The following is an 8,849-nucleotide window of genomic DNA, read 5'->3' as shown; positions in this document are numbered from 1 at the left end:
AGGGCCTTGAATCGCTCGTCTGATAAATTGTACAATCTATCACTTTTATTTAAGCCTCCAACTTTGAGTGTCCTAAGACCCAAAATGCATCAACTGATAAAGTTTGATGATTCTTGGCCAGTTAGGACTGAAAATATTTCAATATAGCAATAAAATACCATAAGTAGGTCACAGTGACCTACTTTTTGATTGAAATTTTCTGAGGACTCATGATGCATTAATTGACAAACATTGATGATTCCATGCCAATAAGTACTTGAGATATTCAGAAGTAGGTCACTGTGACCTACTTTTTGGTAGACATTCTCCAAAAACCAAAGGTGCATAAAATGACAAGGTTTGACGATTCTAAGCCAATAAGTACACGAGATACTTAAATATAGCCGTAAAATATCTGAAGTAGGTCACCATGACCTACCTTTTGGTCATCATTCTAAAAAAAACTAAGATGCATCAACTGACCAAGTTCGATGACCTCTAAGCCAATAAGTACCAGAGATACTTAAATTTAGCCATAAAATGTAAAAAGTGGGTCACCGTGACCTATTTTTTAGTCGTCATTCTGGAAAACCCAATATGCATTAGCAGACAAAGTATGACAAATAAGTATTTAAGATACTGAAATATAGTAATAAAATGTTGAGAGTAGGTCAGCATGACCAACATTTTGGTCAACATATCCAAAGACCCAAGAAGCATTACAAAGTTTGATAATTCTAAGCCAATTCGAATCTAAGCCAATAAGTACCTGAGATACTTAAATATGGCCATAAAATGTCAAAAGTAGGTCACCGTGACCTACTTTTTTGTCATCATTCTTCGAAAAACCCAAGATGCAACTGACAAAGTTTGATGATCCTAAGCCACTAAGTAACTGAGATATTCGAAAGTAGGTCAAAGTGACCTACTTTTTGGTCTTCATTCTTCGGAAACCCAAGAAGCATCAACTGACAAAATTTGATGATTCTAAGCCAATAAGTACCTAAGATACTAAAATATAGTCCTAATATGTCGAAAGTAGGCCACCGTGACCTACAATTTGATTGACGTTTTCCACAGACCAAAGATGCATCAACTGACAAAGTTTGATGATCATAGGCCTTAAAGTGTCCAAAATATGCCGTAAAATCAATTTGAAAACAAATGCCCGAAAAATTACAAAAGTAGGTCACCGCGATCTACTTTTGAGTTAACATGATGAAAGTCCTAAGATACATTAATTTACAAGATTTGATTATCCTAGTCTTAATAATAAGCAAAATATAAACGTTTTTATTAAGTATAAAGTTACGTCAACTTTGAAGTGACCTTGAGACCACGTCCTTTGCTCCAGGGTAAATACATACAAGGTCATTAATTTTTATATATCTCATCATTTAAATGTTGTAACACCTTTTCCTCATCTGCAAAACGAGTACCTTGTGTAGTTAAATTATGTTTTAAGAAGACTAAATTAATCATCCTTATTTAGATTCTTATGCAAAACTTGAATGAATTTTAAAGGTTAACATGGTTAATACTAAACAAGAAATTGTCACAGTATTCCATTTTTTAGCTTTTGACAACAAATTAAAATAGGTCACTGTGTCATTGATTCTTTTATAATCTGCGTATTGCATTGCTCGGGGCATTTTTGTTTGCATTTGGAGCACTTTCCTTTTGTTGGTTAAAATGAGGGCGACCATATATGGCCCCTATTGATGTTTTATTATTGCATAAGTATTCGTTTGAAAGAAAACCCAGTTGAGTAAGAAACTTTAAATCACATTTGCAGATGAGGAAAAGGTGTTACAACATTTAAATGATCAGATATATAAAAGGGAAACATAACAAGGAAAACACAAAAGGTACGTATACAAGATGCAAGAAAGACTTATTAAAATATATATATATATATATATATATATTCTTTTGAGTTAAATCTTAAAGATGGGTTCTGGCATTAAATTAAAATTAAGTATTCAAAACAAGTGAAAAAATTTAAATAAGACAATGATCATGATTGTTTTCACATTTATCGCGTACACATCTAACAGTAAATGTAGAAAATGTGCAGGTATCAAAATACAATATTTATCATTGTGACAGCAAAACGAGTACCTTGTGTAGTTAATTTTTTGTCAGAATTCCTACTTGAAGTACATTTAAATGTATAAATATTGTTTTCATTTTTTAACAAACAATATCAAATCACTGTTTTTGAAGTGATTTCAAATTAAATTTATAAATGGTATCTTTCCGATGGTATAGAAGAAAGTTTTATCACCTAAATCAGTTACAAAGTCACATTTTTGAGAAGAAATGAAGAAAATTAGTTCTTATTCTGAAATTGTTTTTGACAATATGACACAGACACATGATTTTAGGAAAATAAAAACAAACCCATAAAGAAAGGGGCCTTATTTCTATTTTATTTTTTAAGGGGTGTTGAAAATCCACAGATTTGACAAGGAAATTAAACAAATTGCAAAAAATTCTTCAACTTACTAGTTGTTGGTAAGTGTCTATTTTTTCTTTAGCAATATTTTAAATTCCTAAAAGAAATAGTTCATTTTATCATTAGTGTATTAAATACAGAGTATTTTTATCAATAACTTTAATAAATATTTATATGTTTAGTTTTAAAAAATTCATAAAAGGTTTTTTTTTAATAAAGATGAAAATAATTATTTAGAAATAAGTAGTGAGTGAAGCACAGAAATTTAATTTTCTCACGCATAAATACTAGCTTTTAGACATTTTCAAAAAGCATGCAAATTGTCTATACAATTCTTGGATTAACATTTGAATATCAATAAGAAAGTAATTAATTATATTAGTGTTTAACATTTCCTGGCTTGATAATATTAATCGCATGTTACCAACAAGCCCTTTTTTACATTCTTGAAAAAAAAAATGCAAAACCAAAAACTCATGCTTTATTGATAATATGAATACATTAATTTCAAAATGAAGAAATAAAAACATATTATTTAAAATAAAAAAGACAACAAGGACGTAATTTTTTTCCCACATATTCTATCCATATATTAGTATCCTTCTCTATGATGGCCGATATCAGCTTGTCTAAAATAAAATCACACGACCTATATTTGTGTCTGTTAAACATGTACATTTCTTGCACTTTGTACCTGTACAAAAATATATTTTTAAAAAGTTACAACTTCGCAAAAAAGATAGAATGTACATGTACAAAAGATCTGAACATGTACAGACAAAAAAATCTAAAGCTCTTATAAAAAAAAAATGCGTCACTATGATTATTGTAATTGCTTAGACACAGATTTGATGTATAGCGATGTGTGCAGAGTTTAATAATTGAAAACACGCGGTGAAAGAACAGAGCTCGTGCCCTGTTTTTTTAAAAACAGTGTACGTTTCAGGGGTGTGTTCAACTCTGTACATAACATTGAGCACGGGCTGACAATACTAGCGAATGGGTTTGCTTTTGCACATTTCTATTCTGAATTTTCTGGATTATAGTTTTAATATTTTTCATTAATAAACAACAAATTTTCTACTTTTCTCAAGTATTAAGAATAAAGTAAAATTTGAGAAAGTGTAAGGATGTTCTAGAAATTCAAAGTTTCAATAACTTCAAGAAAAAATAAGATTTTTATTTAATTTTCGCATGATAGCAAAATTTAAGTCACTGTGAAACTACACAAAAAATTTGAGAACATAATAATATCAAATCTTTGTCTAAGCAACTTTAAAATTTTAACTACCTTTCATCTTATTCTTGCATTTGAAATTGTACTTTATAGGAAAATGGAGCAAGATTCTCTTTCCGTACTCAGGCGATGGATTGATTATATAAAGGAATTAAAAAGGGAAAATGCTAGAATAGAGACACTAGTGAAAAGAAATTTCCAGATAGATAAATATTGCCAAGAAATGAACAAACGGATGGAGGCAAGTATTTACATTTTATCAACAGCCATTATACTAAATTTTTAAAGAGCAAGCAGGAAATATAGTTTTTTTTCTATAAATTGCATACTAAGTAACTATATTGTATTTTATAATATTATTTTCAACCGACAATGTTCAGTCGTCTTTCAAAAGGTGATTTATTATTGAAATCACGATATCAAGTGTGATATTATTCAAAAGAATTTCATTTTCAGGTCTAAAGACTTAAATTATATTTATTAATTTACCTACATATTCAAACCATGTTTTCTAGGAGAGCATCGATGCTCTTAGGCATCTTTGAATTTCATTATTTCTACTCTCATGTTATTTCATCGATTTTTCTCAAAACCATGATATTAAGTCAATATGAATAATGCATATAAATGTTTATAAAAATTAAAATAGATTTATTAGAAAATGTTAAACAATTTTCTTAATTATGCAGGTTTATTTTTTTTTCCTGATTTCTGTCTGACAGTTCAGTGGTGTAGCGTGCATCAAATATATGTGTAGGCACTGGGAAATGAAGCTAAAGGCTTCACTGAGTAGCGAAGCGCTGAAAGGGGGTAGGTGCTGGAGGGGGTCACTCCCTCCTGCAAGTGGGGTTTGGGGGACCTCCTCCGAGAAGATTTTGAAAACTAGACGCAAAATAAGCACTTTTTGAGAAAAGAAAACTGTTAATTTAAATAAAATACGTATGCTTGTTTATAGCACAGTGACCCATTAACAGTCAGATCTTGTAATTTTTTTTAAGCAAACTCTTTTAGATTTCCAAGATATTTGTCACCTAAATGTACATGTATACATGAAATCTTTTTTGAAGTTAGAAAGAATTTATTTAGCAGATTACTATTTTTGAAACCCTCCCCGAGATTTGAATATTTGGACAAAATGATACATATAGGCATTTGTATCAATTGTCATAAATTTAAATTAATATTTGTTGTTGTTTTTTTTTAAATTGGTGTTGAATTAATATGATATCATTGTTTTGGAAATATATAAAGATCAATTTTACTAAGAGAGAGAGAGAGAGAGAGAGATTCGGTCTTAGCCGATTCAGTCATAGCCCCTCCCGTTTCCTATGCATTTACCTGTATCTGTGTCAAATAATTTTAAAGTTTTAATTATTTAATATATCAGGAACGCTGAAAGATCGTTTTAAAGGATTAAAATTGAAACTGCATTTATATTTGATACTAAATTTCGGTTTAATTTGAATGATAACACATTACACTTCAGTAACTAAAGGTTCGCATTTTGTTGTGAGAAATTCGACGTTTTCTTTATTTGTCAAAGAGGATCGCAGGAATGTCCCAGGGTCTTTACTCAGTTTGACTGCTAACGCCAGTAAAAGAAACAAGATTGTAAATTTGCACTTTACCAAATATATATATGCAATGAATTTATTTACTTTTTAAAATTTATTTATCATTGACAAATTAATTTATTATTCATTTATTTTGAAAAAAAAGCATTTGCCTTTTTGTCTTAATGGACGCTACGCCACGCTTATAATATTTACATATGTATATTAAATATTTTAAAATTACATTATAAGACATTCAAAAATAAATCGATGTAGTTTGAAGAAGTTTTATGAGATTCTTATTATGTTGTTTACTAAAATTTTCATAGACAGAGGTAGGCTACGATGTGTTTATTGTTTCTGATATCTTTAAAAAAGAAGGTGATTTATCATTTTGGTGACTATTGATTATATTTTAAACGATACCAATTGGAAATTAATGTATATTTACTATTTTGAACCCTTAAAATATTAGGGTTGAAGCACTTTTAAGCTATGATCACTGATAGGGTTATTTATGTTTTCGTTTTTTTTCTTTTGATAATCTGAATCCATTTATTTTGATTTACGATCTTGCATGTTATGTAACATGTTTAGAATATTTCATAAAAATTAGTGCTCTAGATTAGTAATTTTGCGTTGTGTAAAAAAAGGTTAAACAATAACAAGAGTGACCTTGTCCTTTTTTTTAGACAGTCAACCTGACTTACCTGAAATCTTTGTATTTCGTTTCTGACCTTTATTTTTCAATATATCCATTTCTAATTTTTTTCTCTGTGATAACTCTTTGAAAGTTAGGGGTAGTTTATTTCTTGATAATTCTGCCGGAATGTAAATTAGGCAGGTCGATAGGTCGGGAGCTAAGGAGGCCTAATACGCATGCAATTCTTGTGCGCATCTGTCTCTGTGTCTGACGCTAAGGAGGCCAAATATGCATGTAAATCTCGTGCGGCTGTCTTTGTGTTTGACGTCGGTTGGCGAGGACTATTGAAATTGGTATGGAAGTCATCATGTGATTTAAATCTATTTATCTACATTTTCAAAGTCTAAATCTACAATTTCATTTCACAATGAAATGGAAATATAAGGAATCACTGTCTAGTTAGGAGGGTATGTCAGGGACATCAAGAATAGTGGGAAACATGGGATAATTTAAGCATAACGGGCTTCGCCCGTTATGCAAATTACCCCATGTTCCCACTATTCTTGATGCCCTGACATACCCTCCTAACTAGACAGTGATTCCTTAATAATCATTTTACTATTTTGATAGTTGTTTAGGAGATCTGCATTTTTTCAGCCCCTATTTTGATTTTTGATGGACTTTCGTGCTTGAATATACTGTTCGTTTTCTTCATGTTTTTAATTACATTACTACAATGTCTCCCACTGAATGTCGCATAAGACGGGTTTTACTGCATATTCAAATAAATTTTCGTGAGGGTTTAATTTTCATTGTTTTCGGGGTATGGAAAGACCCCATGAATTTATGACCACCACAAAATGAAAAAATTCCACATATGCATCACTACAAAACATTTTCCAACTAAGAAATAAAATCCCCACAAACCAATTTCCTTTCCATAAATCTCGAAAAATTTTACCCCACGAATATATATGATTTTACAGTACAATGTTGTTTTGTAGCATAACCTATGTTCTTTACAGGTCTTGGAGAAGCAATGGAATCTCCTCTCGAAAGAAGAAGAAACAATGCAAGAAGATCCTTGAGAGTTACTTATTACAGTCTCCTGAGAAAGCCTGTTATTTCAATTTCTTTTTTCATTAAAAATGGATTGAAATTTTACTTTTAAACCAATTTTCGCCGTTTAGTTAAAGATTTTTTGTTGGAAGTTGCTTCAGTTAATCAATTCATAAAGATAAGAAAAAATGTGTCTTGAATATAAAAAACAATAAGTATATTTTACTGTTTCAAAAAATCGTTAACTTAAAGTTGCAAGATTGAGAAAAAGATCTTCAACACAAACCCCTCATTTTACAATCTTATAAATGGGTTATAAACTTCAATTTTAAAATTATTTTTAGTACATATCACAGAAATAAGAATAGCAATTATATTCCCGAGGACTTTATTCTCACAAACAATCGAAACATTCTGTGAACGAAAATTCTGTTCTGTCAACTACGAGGGTTGTCCCGTAAAATCGTGGACAAAGCGTTTTTCTCGAAAAGTAATGGGCGCACTAAGCTGAAAATTTCAGTAAATGTTTATTTATCATATTTAAGTGCATGATAATTTTTTTGATAAAATATAGGCAAAAATAAAGATTTTATTATGCTTGAATGTGCACGAGGTATTGTCCTACGGCGCACGGTCAAAAAAACCAAGGGTTTACTAAAGAATACACAAGTTTGAATTCAAAATAAAAGTTTTAAATACATAAGATTTGGATTAAAATTATCCTAATTCAATTCCACAATCAATTTTGTAGTCTTTGTAAAAATTTCAAGGCATTTGCTTAATTTTTGGCAGTTTCTCGAGCATTCGAAATGGGAAAGTAGTAAACACAACACACGAAAAATGGCGACGTTTTATGACGTTACGGCGCACCGGAGAACAGTTCAGTTTTATTTCTATGTTGTAATGACACCTGTAGAGACTTGAAAATAATATAGAAGAAAGAAGATTATAAAAATATCACCATAACTTAAGTATACAAATGAAATAGGAGTTTTCTTAGCGAAGTTTTTTTCTGATCGAGTCCCTGGGGAGTACAAAACATACGGACAAACTCCTAATGTAATAGCAAAGGACGTTGTCACAGTAGACCGCCGATATGAGATTTTCTATTAGTGGAATGATGGTGAGAATATTGTCCGAAACTTACTAATAAATCTTCAGAAGATCGCATGAGGATGCCAATTGGTTCTTCGGCTGTTTATGGAGACTAAAGAATGTGTATCAATGAAATTCCTAAAGTTAAGTCGGACTCATCCAACTTCATTTTCAGCAAAGATAAAACGTGACACTGCATGTTTTAGACACTTTGACGTTATAATCCATGCGCCGTAAGGTGATACAATTCATGGCATAAAATCTCATAATTTGTTTATTTATGTATATATTTATCTGAAATTTGCTGTGTATATTACTAAAATATGTACCAAAAAATAGTGAAAATTTCAGAACACAGTGATGTTTATTTTTCACACCAGACAACTTGTCCACGATTTTATGGGACAAGCCTCGTACTTTAAAAGTTAAGCTTACAAATATTAACTAGACAAAATTAATGAAGGTTTCATTCTATTTATAAGTACCAATCATTTAATACACACATTGTGTTATGATAATCAAGAAATAATCAATAAAAAGGTTCTGCACATCTTTTCAATTATATTTCATTTACTGATCAGTTTGAACTCAATGCCTCCTATATAAAGTAAACATAAACTTAATTTGTATTATGCAAGTAACTTATCAATTTCTTATCCTTGAATGAGCTGCTGATGTTTATTGTGTATTTATATAAAATTATAGGTTACCTTTGGCACTGAAAAATAATTGTTTGTTTTGAAATTTCTATAAACCAATGGTTTGCATATTTTGATAATTCATAAGTCATCTTTATAATTCACTGAATTAATTCACTGCATGAAA

General features: G+C 30.3%; 1 long non-coding RNA gene across 1 annotated transcript; it reads left to right on the top strand.

Annotated features, from left to right (window-relative positions):
- The first annotated feature begins 1,649 nt into the window (after window positions 1–1,649).
- Window positions 1,650–3,910, top strand: LOC134255915 (uncharacterized). Its single transcript, XR_009989631.1, has 3 exons — window positions 1,650–1,847; window positions 2,423–2,496; window positions 3,768–3,910. It is a non-coding gene; the product is annotated as an uncharacterized LOC134255915 (long non-coding RNA).
- The last annotated feature ends 4,939 nt before the right edge of the window (window positions 3,911–8,849 follow it).

The sequence above is a fragment of the Saccostrea cucullata genome, unplaced genomic scaffold, assembly GCF_032062105.1.
Source record: "Saccostrea cucullata isolate Sc308-1 unplaced genomic scaffold, CSIRO_AGI_Scuc_v1 ctg2211, whole genome shotgun sequence".
In the NCBI taxonomy this organism is placed as follows: domain Eukaryota; kingdom Metazoa; phylum Mollusca; class Bivalvia; order Ostreida; family Ostreidae; genus Saccostrea; species Saccostrea cuccullata.
Note: the sequence above shows the minus strand (reverse complement) of the source record. Positions and strands in the feature narration are given on the sequence as shown.